This window comes from Coregonus lavaretus (genome assembly GCF_964263955.1).
Source record: "Coregonus lavaretus genome assembly, chromosome: 4".
Classification (NCBI taxonomy): domain Eukaryota; kingdom Metazoa; phylum Chordata; class Actinopteri; order Salmoniformes; family Salmonidae; genus Coregonus; species Coregonus lavaretus.
The window spans coordinates 16950444-16965997 of record NC_139991.1 but is presented as its reverse complement, the minus strand read 5'-3'; the positions used below and the strand labels follow the sequence as shown (position 1 = coordinate 16965997).

Genomic DNA, 15554 nt, shown 5'->3' with positions numbered 1-15554 from the left:
CCGTCTTGAATGTCGAATCCATCCTTGCACAGCTGCGGCGTCGACTTGGTCACAGGCGTCCTCCATGGCCTGAATGAGGGGTACCTGAGCCTGAGGCTGGAGATCGTAAACCTTCCACCGCCATGCAGAGAAAAACTATTCGATAGGGTTTAGAAACAGAGAGTATGGTGGAAGGTATAGTACTGTCAACTGTGGATGGTGTTGAAACCAGTTCTGGACCAAAGCAGAGCGGTGGAATGACACATTGTCCCAGATGACAGTATATTGCATCTGGTGCATTTCATTACCTGCTGTGACGATGTGGTGCAATCGGTCCAAAAATGTGAGAATGTGAGGTGTGTTGTAAGGGCCCATTTTGGCATGACGGAGGAGAACCCCATGCTGTGAAATGGCAGCGCAAAGGGTGATGTTACCCCCACGTTGTCCTGGGACATTGATTATAGCCCTGTGGCCAATGATATTTCTGCCTCTCCTTCTTGCTTTTGTGCGGTTGAACCCTGCCTCATCAATATATATGAATTAATGCAGGATTTCCTCAGCATCCATCTGCAAAACTCTCTGAAATACAGTGAAAGACAAGATTGTGTAGTTCAGGATAGGTCTAGTATACAGTCAATGTAAAAAAGTCATGTGTGCAGTATGCAACATCACAGTGCTAAAGTGAACAATACAAACCTCCACATACTCATGCCGCAGCCGTTTGACCCTCTCTGAATTCCGCTCAAAAGGCACTCGATAAAGTTGTTTCATTTGAACCTGATGTCTTTTCAGGATGCGTGCCAGTGTTGACTGAGAGACCTGATGGACATTATTGAAAATGGCATGGTCACCGATAATGTTGGCTTGTAGTTCTTTAAGCCTGATAGCATTATTGGCCAAAACCATGTTTATTATCTCTCTCTCTTGTTCTTGCGTGAATATGGGCCCCCTTCCTCCTTGTCGTTCCCGACCCTCAATCCTATGTAGAGAATAATACATGTAACTTACTGTACAATGTCACAGGAAGGGGTATCACAAGTGCTGATATGGTGCATACAATAAGCGGCTGATTACTGTAACTGTAGACAGATCTTCTTTTACCTGTTTTCCTGTCAAAAAGTCCTTATGACAGATGCCACTGTATATCTGCTAAGATTTGGCTGAACTCTCAGTCTAGCCTCCCTCAGCGTCAATCCGTGGTTCACAACATGGTCCACTAGTGTTGCACGAATGTCATTTGATAAGTTTGGTCCTCTTCTTCTTTGTGCACGTTCTCCGCCTGCTTCAGGTCTTCCTCGACCTCTGGCTCGGCCTCTGCCTCTTCCTCTACCTCCTTCTCCTCCTCTGTGTACTCCTCCTCTCACCCTCACTCTTCTTCTGACTCCTTCCATTTTGGTTGAAGGCAGGTGAACCTACCTGCTGCATTTTTATAGTGCTTAAACCTGATTGGTGTGTCTACAATTTAGCAATCATGGGTTTGTGCACCTGATGGCTGTGTTTACAGTTTTTCTCAGTCGCTTTGGTGCATTTCTTAGATCAAAAGTGCAATTCTTGATACTACTTGTACAAATTCCAAATCATCTAGTCACTTGTGCACATCATTAAAGCAATTTCTTATTCCTTTGAACAAATTGCAATTGCTTTTGTACATATTGCAATTGATAATGTACAAGTGTCAGCTTTTTTCCACATTTTCAATTGCTCATGTCATGTTGATCAAAATATAGTAGATGGTTCTCTGTTGAATAGTCTTACCCCTCAAAACATCAAGGCATTAGTTCCTTGCATAAGCCATTACATGCAAAATTGTTGAACTATTTGTCATAAACTGTCAAGCATAGTTTTACACATTTCTATTAGACCTTTTGTACAAAAACGTAAATTGCTGAATCGTGCAGGTGAAATTAACCCTCACTCATGAAGGAATGTAAAGTGTTAGTTCAACCAACAATCAACCAGTTGTCTAAATTGCTCAAAGGTGCATCTCATGAAGAATCAATTGGCAAGCATATATAGACAGACCACAACACAGAGTTGCAATTTTCCAATAATGGATGGACCAGGAAACGAACAGGGTCAACAGCCAAGAGGAGGAAGAAGAGGAGCAAGGATGCGTGGTGGAAGGCAAAACAGAGGAAGAGGCAGAAGAGGACATAGGCGCATATCTGATGACATAAGGGCCACTATTGTAGACCATGTTGTCAATCATGGCCTTACAATGGCTGAGGCGGGTCGAAGGGTGCAGCCGAATATTGGGAGATCAACCGTGTCCTCAATAGTACAAACGTTTCGAAGAGAGAACAGGTATGTCCACCAATGTACAGTGCACTGTTACTGTATATAAGCAGTATACTGTATACTTCCTACAATGCTTCATATTACAGTAGTCCACTTGTATTTCACAGCATACAGAAATATACTCTATACAGATACATACTGCACCTTACATGCACCCACCTGTATGTTTTACAGTAAAATGTGTGTTCGCATAGTTTTTGTCTATGTGAAAGTGTGCGATGCATCACTGCATTTTTCCACACATAGGACTGCAAGATTACCTCAAACCGGTGGCAGAGGACGCCTTTTCACACCTCAACAGGAGGAGGCTATTTGCACCATGGTCCGAGCAAACAATGCCATGAGACTCAGGGAAATACAAAGGACCATTATAGAAGACAACGATGTCTTTGAAAACATCCATACGGTTAGCATCTCAACCATCGACAGGGTGCTGCATAGAAACCAGATGAGTATGAAACAGCTGTACCGTGTACCATTCCAAAGGAATGAGGACAGATTTAAGGAGCTACGGTACCAGTATGTACAGGTAAAACATATATCTATGTAACTACTTTACAGCAACATTTTATAGTGTTACATAGTACAGTAAGCATAAACTGCACACATTTCCATTGCTGTGGAAGGAACATGCAATATATGTACATTTTATGTCACTCTTCCTTACCAAAACAAATTCAACTGTGTGTTCTGGGATATAGCGTATAATGGAGTTGGAATCAAGTGAACCCTCTCACAACTTTGTATACGTGGATGAGGCTGGCTTCAACCTGACCAAATGCAGAAGGCGGGGTCGGAATATCATCGGTCACAGAGCTACTGTGGATTTGCCAGGCCAACGGGGAGGAAATATCACCATGTGTGCTGCTATTTCGGAGCATGGTGTCCTAACCCATATCCCCCTTTTAGGGCCATACAACACCCAGCATCTACTCAACTTTTTAGAGACTCTCTACAGGGCTCTCATCCCTGATGATGAGAGGGGTCTGTTTAGAGAGGATTTGCCAAAGTATGTGGTCATTTGTGATAATGTGAGTTTCCATCGATCAAACATCATAAGGCAATGGTTTGTGACCCACCCGAGGATGCTCATAGAATTCCTCCCACCTTATTCACCATTCCTTAACCCAATTGAGGAGTTCTTTTCAGCATGGAGGTGGAAGGTGTACGATCGTCAGCCACACACACAGATGACCCTGCTGGCTGCAATGGATGCAGCATGTGAGGACACCACAGTAGACGCCTGCAGAGGATGGATAAGGCATTCCAAAAGATTCTTTCCACGTTGCATTGGAAGGGAAAATATCCGGTGTGATGTGGATGAGAATATGTGGGCTGACAGACAGGAACGTCTGGATGTGTAGAGACAGCACTAGAACAGTGCTGTGGGCAAAGTTGTGCCTTAGGGGTGGTTTCCTGTGTTTCTTTCTAATTTAGTTTTTTTTCCTTTGTGCCCCTTGGGTTGTCCAGTCTCTTTCAATCAATAACCCACATACAGTAATATGTAAATAGTACTGTTGAAATTGATATATGCCATAGAAGTGCAGCCTTGTGCATTTTCAATACAGTAACTGTCATCCAAACTGTAGCCTAAGTTTACATCAGGTAATACTGTCAAAGTACACAGTTCCATTGACAACATGCCTAAACATTTTGACAACCTTGTTCGTGAACAATGACTCAATGACTTAACATTCTGATGACACTGACATGATCATTGGCATGAATATTTACTTTTGAGAGATGTACTAAGGATTTTTAGTGACTGACTAGCTTTAGAAACATATCTATTGTATATTGCAGTTTGTACAAATTGTTCTGAGAAATGCACTTATTATTTTGCACATGTTAGGGATGATGTGAAAAATGCACCAAAGCGACTGAGAAAAACTGTAATATGTTTGGCATCTCTGAGTTTACATGCCCTCAATGTCACCACAGCCCCAATCATGACTACACATGTATGTATTGTAGTTGTTATTCCAGGGTGGGGAACATTGAGACTGGCTGCCTGCCAATGAGGTGCCAGCAGACTTCTTAAAACCACCACCTGTATCCCTACTCCCACGCCTGTTTTGTCTAGCGCCTACTACCCACGGTGATAGAATCTGGGGGAAATCCAGGTGGTTGCCTCAAAGGAGAGATAATATCTGTTTAAGTGAGAGGCTCCACACACTTAAAGCTCATATTGTAGTGTTTCCCAGACTGTAGCCTATGTACTGATGATTGGGTGCTGTTTGTATAGTTCCTGGCAGGTGGAGTTAATCTAACAGTCAAATGCTGATAAGAATCTCCTATTTTAGATAGAATGCAAACACCTCCCCCCTAGTCTACATGACCTGTGTGTAATTTATGATATGTGTCTGGTATGATATAACATTTGAATAAAGAAAGACAATCCTAAATTCTGCTCCAACATGCTCCCAAGCACCGGTTTAAGAGTGTGGAATGTGCATATCACCCACACAATTTTCAATAATAGGTAATTTGATGTTTTCAGTGGGTAGCTTACATTTTTAAAAATCTCCCATTCTTCCTCCCCTGTTATCTTGTTTAAAAAGCAGAATAACAAATGTTCTTCCCCCCTCCCCACCATCTCCTGTTGAGACTTTCCTGTCCTGAGGCGATAGCTAGCATGTAATTTTCCCTGTCTCCCTATCCGTCCTCTCTCCATCCTCTGGATATCCCCTATCTTGCTCTTACTCTCTCTCTCTCTCTCTCTCTCTCTCTCTCTCTCTCTCTCTCTCTCTCTCTCTCTCTCTCTCTCTCTCTCTCTCTCTCTCTCTCTCTCTCTCTCTCTCTCTCTCTCTCTCTCTCTCTCTCTCTCTCTCTCTCTCTCTCTCTCTCTCTCTCTCTCTCTCTCTCTCTCTCTCTCTCTGTCTCCATCCATTCCTCTCTATCTCTCTCTCTCTCTATCCCCCCTCTCTCTTTCTCTATGTCTTTCCCCTTTCCCTAGGTTCGTCTGTGTCTGCCCACAGAGGGAAGTAACATTGCAGGTGACTGACTGTCTGGTGTGGTTTGCCTCATGTTGTGTGGTCAGTAGCATCTCTCACAATACAACCCACAGTAGACAGATGGCAGGGGTTTGGCTTGGGCTGACAAAGACTTCCACAGATGGACCTTGTCCCCTGCATTATTAAAACAATTTTAACTGAACATAGGGACTCACTAGGACACTGAACGACCCTGCGATTACGTAAGGTCCTCATCTGCTGTGTCCTGTCACCAAGGTGATGAGTGTGTGCCCAGGGACCAGCTGGTCAGCGTTGCTCCTCCCCTGCAGTCAGTCAGCCACTGAGCTGCCTCATTACAACCATTACCATATAGATAGAGCTTGTTTAGCCATTGAATGACTGTATCACTTATACTAGAGTACTGTATCATAAAAAACCAAATGTCACAAAATAGTCATATTGATAGTATTTTACTTTGGTCCTTATGATAAAGGAGTAATACATCCCAATGCTATGGTTTATGGCTACTGAGTAGTGTGTATATTTCAGAACCATCAGACCCGGGGAAGTTGTAAGAACGTGTGGAGACCAGCTCTGTTGCTAGTAAGAGAGTAAAGTGTACTGTACATGATTACAGAGTAAACATGCAAAGGTTTCCATTGTATCACTCCATACTTACTCACTCACTCATTTCCTCATCTTTCCCAGCTGCCTCTAGGTTATATGAAAAACATAAAATTCTGTGCTTAACTGATCAATTATCTGCTGTTAATTTCCCTGGCCTTACTTGATAAGGATCCTGACACCCCTTACAAAAAAACGTGTGAAATAAACGTGGTTTTCGTGTGAAGTTTCACGTTAATTTTTCATGTGTTTTTCGTCATGTGAAAAATAAATTCTCCACGTGATTTTTTTTCACACATGTATTTTTCTAATGATTATTTTTGACCATTTCCAACTACTTCTGGTGTCCCATCCAGGGACGACCCTGCTTAACTTCAGAGGCAAACCAGCAGTGGGATGCAGGGTGCTATGTTACTGGAATGAACGTGCCAGAACTTACACCTGGACAAAAGGCAGCGAAAGCAAAGGCAAGGGTAACATAACCAAAGATAGGAAAGCGGAAAGGGCTTTATTAAATTGCTTTTTCATAAAAAAAGCATTTTCTTTCTTTTTTGCATCCAAAATAAATTTGCTCTGGCATTTAAAAATGATTTACTTGCAATATTTTTTTCTTGCTATCAATACTTTTGGGTTTATCTTTATTTCTTTCAATATCATTATTTTTGTTTGCGATTCTAAGAATTTTGTTCTCGACTTCTGAAGTTCTGCTTGATATTAATGGCACAACATTTACTCAATCACTAGACGATTGCACCACTATTACTCTATTAATGGTGTTTAAAAAGACAATCCTTAATTGAAACATTAAGACAGTTTTGGTAAAAAGCTGAGGGATGGGGCTGGAGAAATACAACCACTCTCAAATCCATAGACAACGATATGGATGCAAGGACTAACCATCCATGATATCAAAATTATAGTATTGTGGAAAATCTCACTTTCACATGTGGAATTGCAAGTTTACAATCAGATGTTAAAATACAATTTGCAGTTTCATATGTGAAAAACTTTTCATATGTGAAAAAAGTTAACATGTGATTGATTGATTTTCACATGTGGAGTTGTTTTACATGTGAAATGGCAAATGTGATTTTCACATGTGCAACTATATCCTGGACTTCCTGACGGGCCGCCCCCTGGTGGGGAGAGTATCCAACAACACATCTGCCACGCTGACCCTCAACACGGGGGCCCCTCAGGGGTGCGTGCTTAGTCCTCTCCTGTACTCCCTGTTCACCCACGACTCTAACACCATCATTAAGTTTGCTGATGACACGATGGTGGTAGGCCTGATCACCGATGACAATGAGACAGCCTATAGGGAGAAGATACGTGACCTGGCAGTGTGGTGGCAGGGCAACAACCTCTTCCTCAACGTCAGCAAGACAAAGGAGCTGAAAACGGAGGGCCAGAGGGCTAAGCACACCCCCATTCAGGAAACGGAGGGCCGAGCACGCCCCCATTCACATAAACGGGGCTGTAGTGGAGTGGGTCGAGTGCTTCAAGTTCCTCGGTGTCCACATCACTAAGGATCTATCATGGTACACACACCAACACAGTCAGCTTAGCGGTTACAGCATTGGACCAGTAACTGAAAGGTCACTGGTTCGAATACCTGAGCTGACAAGGTGAAAATCTGTTGATGTGCCCTTGAGCAAGGCACTTAACCCTAACTTTCTCCAGGGTGCCATACTTCTATGGCTGACCCTGTAAAACAACACATTTCACTGCACGTATCTGGTGTATGTGACAATAAAAACCTCATTTTTTCAGGAAGCTGAAAAGATTGGCATGGGCCTTCTGAGTTCTACAGCTGCACCATTGAGAGCATCTTGACTGGCTGCATCACCTCTTGGTATGCCAACTGCTTGGCAGCCGACCGCAAGGTGCTACAGAGGGTAGTGCGTACAGCCCAGTACATTACTGGGGCCGAGCTCCCTGCCATCCAGGACCTCTATACCAGGCGGTGTCAGAGGAAGGCCCTAAAAATGGTCATAGACTCCAGCCACCCAAGTTATAGACTGTTTAGCGGTACCGATACACCAAGTCTGCAACCAACAGGACCCTGAACAGCTTCTACCCCCAAGCCATATGACTGCTAAATAGTTTGTTAAGTTGTTAACCAAATAGCTACTCAGACAATCTGCATTGACCCTTTTTTGACTCATCACATACGCTGCTGCTACTGTTGATTATCTATCCTGTTGCCTAGTCACTTTATTCCTAGTTATATGTACATACTGTATCTTCCTCAATTACCTCGTACCCCTGCACTTCGACTCGGTACTGGTACCCTGTGTATATAGCAAAGTTATTGTTACTCATTGTGTATTTATTATTACTTTTATTATTACATGTTATTACTTTTCTGTTATTTCTCTATTTTCTTTCTTTCTGCATTGTTGGGAAGGGCCCGTAAGTAAGCATTTCACTGTTAGTCTACACCTGTTGTTTACATGTGACGAATAACATTTTATTTTATTTGATAAAGATGTGATTTGAGGTGAAAATATGTTATTCTCCTCACGTGAAAAATGTAATGCATGTGAAAATATTGTTTCACATGTAAAATTTAAGCTCAACATGTGAAAACAGATATTTCAAATTTGAAAATGCAAATGTGACGTGTTTTTTTGTAAGGGACGTCTGTTTTACAGGAAGTCACATGGGGAAGAGGGGGATGGGGAGGCAGAATAATTTATCAAAATGTAAAGTCTTTGTGCCTTAATAAAAAGAGATGATATCTGACTCAGCTGTGATTTCATCTTTTTTTGGTCAATGTGTATCACCTCTGACATCCTCCCCTTGCATCCCCTCAGCATTTCCTCCCAATCATATCGGTGTGATCAGGCGTGTATCTGACTTTGATTATTTCTGTTCTCATATGATAGTGAAAAGGGTAAAGAATAGAAATGTGTTTAAGTCATCCTTAACAGTCAGATCAAAATGTATGTTTCAAGTTGAATATGTAATGGGAGTATTGTTCCTCATTACATATGCATCATTGTGACTCAGATGTTACTGTTTATCCCTCATCATACTAGGTAGGGGCGCTGAGCCATTTCATGGTTTTCTAATGTGAACACAGCACCATTGAGAATGTTTCAGTTCCAGATATGGCGTATTCTTGGCAGGTTTTCATACTTTCATACTTTATAGACTTTGAAAGATATTGCCTCAGATTAACCTCCAGCCCTAGAAACAGGATTGTGGTGTCGACTGTATGTCTGTCTACACAGTGAATGAAGCAATTGCACTGAGGCTACACTGAACTTTCTAAAAGAGAAAAGTGGATATATAGCGCCAGCTTTGGTCAAAATTTATATTGCATGCAATTAAGTAGGAAAAGCACAGAGGTCAAGATTCCATATAACACTTGTCTACTGTTATTTGATTTACATGTTTATATAGTCCCCCTCTGCAGTGTGTTTGTATGTAAAGCACAGCTGACAGATGTGGTGTCCAGTGATGCAGAGGAAGAGAGCAAAATCCCAGGTCCCACAGGATGGGAAAGAGTTAATTGTGCAGAAAGTGATTATCTTATTCTCAGCAAAACCATATTCCTCCAGTTTCTCACATAGCAAACATGGCCTACATAAGAGAGCTCAGTCTCTCTGCACATTCACCATCCTCTTTGACATTAAAGCTGAGAGAGAGAGTAAGAGAGAGAGATTTCAAACAGATTTTTCCCTGCAAGACAGAAGAAAGAGGGATGGTGTGGAAAATGGGAGAACAGAGTAATTGTTGTGAAAGCATGTGCACTCTGATACACTGACTCACAGTCAGATACTCTATAATGTGATGCTGCTTCACAAATATGAATTGTACCTGTGGTTCTGCAGGTATGTTGTAGATGTAAAGGTCATGACTACAGTGACTGGATGGGGATCGCCATAATATCCACAGAGCCTGATCCAAATCACTAGTCAGGAAAATGTATGATGCAATGATGTTTCCTGCACGAGAATGAGAAATAAATTATACGCCAATACTGACACACACACACACACACAGACACACACACACACACACACACACACACACACACACACACACACACACACACACACACACACACACACACACACACACACACTTTCCTGTGCTTTGCTTGTGCTCCCAGACATTCTCTCAGCTTCAGTGTTTTTCAAAGCCAATGTATTCGTCTTCACTTCTTCTATCTGTCTTTTCGTGTTTCCCACAAAATCTCTATATAAAGTTATCTCTTATCTGGTTATGCTATGATTGGTGCACTTCAACCATACAAATTGGACAGACAAATAAGTGACTTACTTTTTATTTTTTTCTCCCCAATTTCATCGCTGCAACTCACCAACGGGCTCGGGAGAGGCAAAGGTCAAGTCATGCATCCTCCGAAAAATGACCCGCCAAACCGCGCTGCCCTATTGGACTCCCGGTGATGGCCAGTTGTGACACAGCCTGGGATCAAACCCAGGTCTGTGGTCACACCTCAAGCTCTGCGATGCAGTGCCTTAGACCACTGCGCCACTGTGACTTCCATTTTTATGCCCCAATTCTGCAATACTGGTATAAAGTGAACTTGTGTAGCACTGGATGGGGAGCAGAATCTAAGTTTGTTAGCTAGCCCTGGAAAGTCCCTGTGCTCTGCTGTAGATCTGTGTGTATTATTGTGTGGTCTCTGTGAATCCTTGTTGAAGTGTACACCACCATCACGCTGATCCTAACAACTCAGAGGCTTGGCTTCTCTCTACGAGCTCTACTTTGAGATGCCCCCTCTACTTACTCTCTCTCACTCTCTCTCTATCTGCACCCTCTCTCTCCTTCTCTCCTCCGCCTGTCCCTCCTCCTCTTCTTGGATGCCTCCCTGCTGTGGCTGGGCAGAGCTTCAGTGAAAGCTTCCTGGCTTTGAAAACAACTCCAGGACTCCACAATGTGACATAGCATTAATATGTTTTATTTGGAAACGACCTGTGCATGACTTTTTGCATTGACTTATGTGTGCTTATTTGTGTGTGTGTACTCTATGTATGTTTGAGTAAGTAGGAGTGTGGGTGGAATATTCCCTCATATATACTTCTGTGGTTTGTATGACTTCTCATGAACCAGATATGCAGAATACATGCTGATCTTTCAACACAGCGAGCCCCAGACACTAGCTGCTAGACTGGGGAAGAACAGGAGGGGAACCCCCTGGCCCCATCTACCCTTCCCTCCCTCTCTGCCTAGCCCCATCCTTCTCCACACTGTATAAACTAGGCCTGTGAAGATGTGCTCAACTGAAAGTACATTTGTATTACACGCATTTTCCCAAACATCTGAGAGGGCTGCTGGCTGTGCCGCGGTAGGCAGGGGAGAACAAGAAATACTATTTATTCCTTTCTTGCTGTTCACAGGGTATACTAGGATCTCTGCCTGAAGAATCCCCTGCTTGAGTTCTGTGGATGGTCTCCCATCCCTGGTTCAAAGCTGATGACTGAATAAGAAGTGACAGTGCCGTTGTATGTCCTGTTATGTTTTACATGTAAATAAATAATGCACATACTTCCTGTACAGTCCAGCTGAGACTTGCAAAAATGAAAATCAGCCAGGCAAACAAAACATAGGTCAATTGAGTAGCAACGCAAACCAGTAGTAATAATGGGTTAGAAAAAGGAAGGACTCCCCCTTTCATAATTTCTATCAGTGTTTTACTATCAGAGCTTTGAACAATATGTTTCGCCTTGCCCATACCATCTCAAATTCAAATCCTCAGTCCCCCGGCACCCGGCACCCAGACCACAGTTATGCGAGTCTCCTGGCTGTGTGGAGACTGAGAGGAAACCCCAAGGGGAATGACCTCTTATTAGCTATACCAGTCATCCTGTAAGAGAGGCGTGCAGTCAGAGCGCCCCCCTGCAGGGCACATGTCATTCTGTCTTTGGCCTCCATATTGTTGCACATGTCTCTGAAGCATTCTTTGCCACCCCCTCTTCCCCCACAGGGTGAAGAAAAGCTGCAATTGTTATAACAGATAACAGTTAGACAGGATTATACATAACACAATGAAATCATTGATATGAAGGGATGTGCCTCTTTCCGTCACTCACCTTCTCACCTCCACCTCGTCCTTGACCTCCAACCTCAGGTACGCCCAATACCACACCTTATGGGTAGAGTCAGGAGTTTTTCCTGACCACTTGACCCAACCAGGAATACCTATAGGCACTAGTTAGTTAAAATTTCAAAATGTAGTTATAGCTAAACCCCATACCAAAACTATTACACTAATATTATATTATAGTGCAATAGAGGCGAGTATCCTCTTTGCCCCTACTCATGGAATAGATTTCTGCGAAACATTAAAAGCTCCTCTTATGAATACAATATTTTTCTGGCAGGGGTTTCATAGTCTCTCCTCAGTCCCTCTGGTTTTGTTTACCCCCTCTCTGGCTCCCTGGCTGTCTCCCTGGGAGGGGGTGCAGACTGCACCACACTGATGGACAGGCTCCCACAGACGATAATAGGCTAGGGAGAGAGAGTTACTTTGGCACCAGGCCCTCTCTCTGTACTGCAGAGTTTGTGCACAGAGTAATCCACGCCTGCCATCATCAATCAGCTGAAGCATTATTTGTGGATCTAGCACCCTGCTAAGTGTTATAGTCTCAATGGATACACCCCATTTTGTTGTAATTTAGATCTAACAGTTTGGTGGAGATATACACTGCTCAAAAAAATTAAGGGAACACTAAAATAACACATCCTAGATCTGAATGAATGAAATAATCTTATTAAATACTTTTTTCTTTACATAGTTGAATGTGCTGACAACAAAATCACACAAAAATTATCAATGGAAATCAAATTTATCAACGCATGGAGGTCTGGATTTGGAGTCACCCTCAAAATTAAAGTGGAAAACCACACTACAGGCTGATCCAACTTTGATGTAATGTCCTTAAAACAAGTCAAAATGAGGCTCAGTAGTGTGTGTGGCCTCCACGTGCCTGTATGACCTCCCTACAACGCCTGGGCATGCTCCTGATGAGGTGGCGGATGGTCTCCTGAGGGATCTCCTCCCAGACCTGGACTAAAGCATCCGCCAACTCCTGGACAGTCTGTGGTGCAACGTGGCGTTGGTGGATGGAGCGAGACATGATGTCCCAGATGTGCTCAATTGGATTCAGGTCTGGGGAACGGGCGGGCCAGTCCATAGCATCAATGCCTTCCTCTTGCAGGAACTGCTGACACACTCCAGCCACATGAGGTCTAGCATTGTCTTGCATTAGGAGGAACCCAGGGCCAACCGCACCAGCATATGGTCTCACAAGGGGTCTGAGGATCTCATCTCGGTACCTAATGGCAGTCAGGCTACCTCTGGTGAGCACATGGAGGGCTGTGCGGCCCCCCAAAGAAATGCCACCCCACACCATGACTGACCCACCGCCAAACCGGTCATGCTGGAGGATGTTGCAGGCAGCAGAACGTTCTCCACGGCGTCTCCAGACTCTGTCACGTCTGTCACATGTGCTCAGTGTGAACCTGCTTTCATCTGTGAAGAGCACAGGGCGCCAGTGGCGAATTTGCCAATCTTGGTGTTCTCTGGCAAATGCCAAAGTCCTGCACGGTGTTGGGCTGTAAGCACAACCCCCACCTGTGAATGTCGGGCCCTCATACCACCCTCATGGAGTCTGTTTCTTACCGTTTGAGCAGACACATGCACATTTGTGGCCTGCTGGAGGTCATTTTCCAGGGCTCTGGCAGTGCTCCTCCTGCTCCTCCTTGCACAAAGGCGGAGGTAGCAGTCCTGCTGCTGGGTTGTTGCCCTCCTACGGCCTCCTCCACGTCTCCTGATGTACTGGCCTGTCTCCTGGTAGCGCCTCCATGCTCTGGACACTACGCTGACAGACACAGCAAACCTTCTTGCCACAGCTCGCATTGATGTGCCATCCTGGATGAGCTGCACTACCTGAGCCACTTGTGTGGGTTGTAGACTCCGTCTCATGCTACCACTAGAGTGAAAGCACCGCCATCATTCAAAAGTGACCAAAACATCAGCCAGGAAGCATAGGAACTGAGAAGTGGTCTGTGGTCACCACCTGCAAAACCAGTCCTTTATTGGGGGTGTCTTGCTAATTGCCTATAATTTCCACCTGTTGTCTATTCCATTTGCACAACAGCATGTGGAATTTATTGTCAATCAGTGTTGCTTCATAAGTGGACAGTTTGATTTCACAGAAGTGTGATTGACTTGGAGTTACATTGTGTTGTTTAAGTGTTCCCTTTATTTTTTTGAGCAGTGTATGTTCAATCCATTGAGAAAGTGTATAATGTGTAGAAATGATAGCATCAGTTTATGTGTTTGCCACAAATGTTCTGGAGAACGGAGATCACATACATAATTTATCAAAGGAAGATGTATGAGTTTCAACAATGCAGCTGATGTAATGTACTGAAAAACCAATTACTGGTGAGAAAGCACACACACCATAGCGGTATCTAGGTTACACTCTCTGAGGTTGTAGCCTACAAAAGAGAGAAAGCTTGGGTCCTCTTCCTTAAAATGTTGAGAGAAAAACACTTTTAATCTACATTGTTTTCTTTGATATGTAATAGACATTTGGAATTCAGTAAAAAGAGTTACAGTTACTTACACTGGCTGTTTATTTAACCATGGATATGATTTTATAATCAAGGCTATTCTTCCCATACTTCCATACTACAAGGGATTGGCCTTTTCAACAATTTCTCAAACTGTCAGTAGGCTGGATGGAAGGTTTCAAAGCGCCGTCTTTGGTGCCGCCCTCATCTCCAAGTCCCACCCTTTTTCGCTTCCCCGCTCCGCTAGCCACACCTCCAATTCCCAAGGAAAAATTCCTTTAGGAAAAATGACGGGAAGACTATCGAAGAGAGAATAGCGACTGCTACTCAACAAATATCGCATCAAGTGGCATTTAGAGTAAACTGGAATTGTGCGATTATAAAGGTATGTGCATATATGTATTTTAGTCTGCAGTGGACAGCTAGTTTCACTTGAAAGCCACAGCTTGCTTGCAACACTGGGGTGTCAAATGACAGACAACACGGCAGAATCCATGCAGGAAAGCCCAGTCTGATCCCTTTCTGTCCTTGTGTGTGCATGGAGATTATTCAATATTCGTGAATAAATATAATACAGACGTTTGTCTGTATGTTGACTAACTTGACAATGTTGAAACATTGTTGCTTGATTTTACTACAGAATTACCACACCATGAAGTTGATATAATGGAATTATTTTTTCTTCACTCCACCTAGCTTGCTAGTAGTGTTGTAGCTGTCAGGAGTTAATTATTCTCTGTTTGAGTTGACCGACATTTCCCCTGTGAAATGGCATTGCTTATGAACTGCAATGGCGCACTTATAACTCGTTTATAACGAGGCGCGTGTGTTACAATCTCACAACAAAGTGCGAAGTTCACAAGTTTGATTGATACTGTACCTCTTATTGAAGAAACAATCATGTTACACTACAGTATTTGCTACGACAATTTTAGAGGACTGTTGAAGGAGACCGTTGAATGACACCGAATAACATAGGTTAGTGGATGACATATTTTTTACATTCAGTGGCATCATTCTTGGGGAATCCATCTGCTGAAAGTATTGTGCCATCATTGTTGTCACAGCACTAGCTCTACTGTGTTAAAATCAGCATGGAAGTTAGTTAGTTCTACAGGACTGGAAATCTCTGCATGATCT

General features: G+C 43.3%; 1 protein-coding gene across 2 annotated transcripts in view; it reads left to right on the top strand.

Annotated features, from left to right (window-relative positions):
- Window positions 1-14663: 14663 nt before the first annotated feature.
- The window catches only part of LOC311127278 (coiled-coil domain-containing protein 102A-like), a 78809-nt gene continuing 77918 nt past the window's right edge, over window positions 14664-15554 (top strand). For both annotated transcript variants that reach the window (XM_084159085.1, XM_084159086.1), the window contains exon 1: window positions 14664-14799. The gene's annotated coding sequence lies outside the window, so the exon portion shown is untranslated. The remainder of the gene's footprint in view (window positions 14800-15554) is intronic.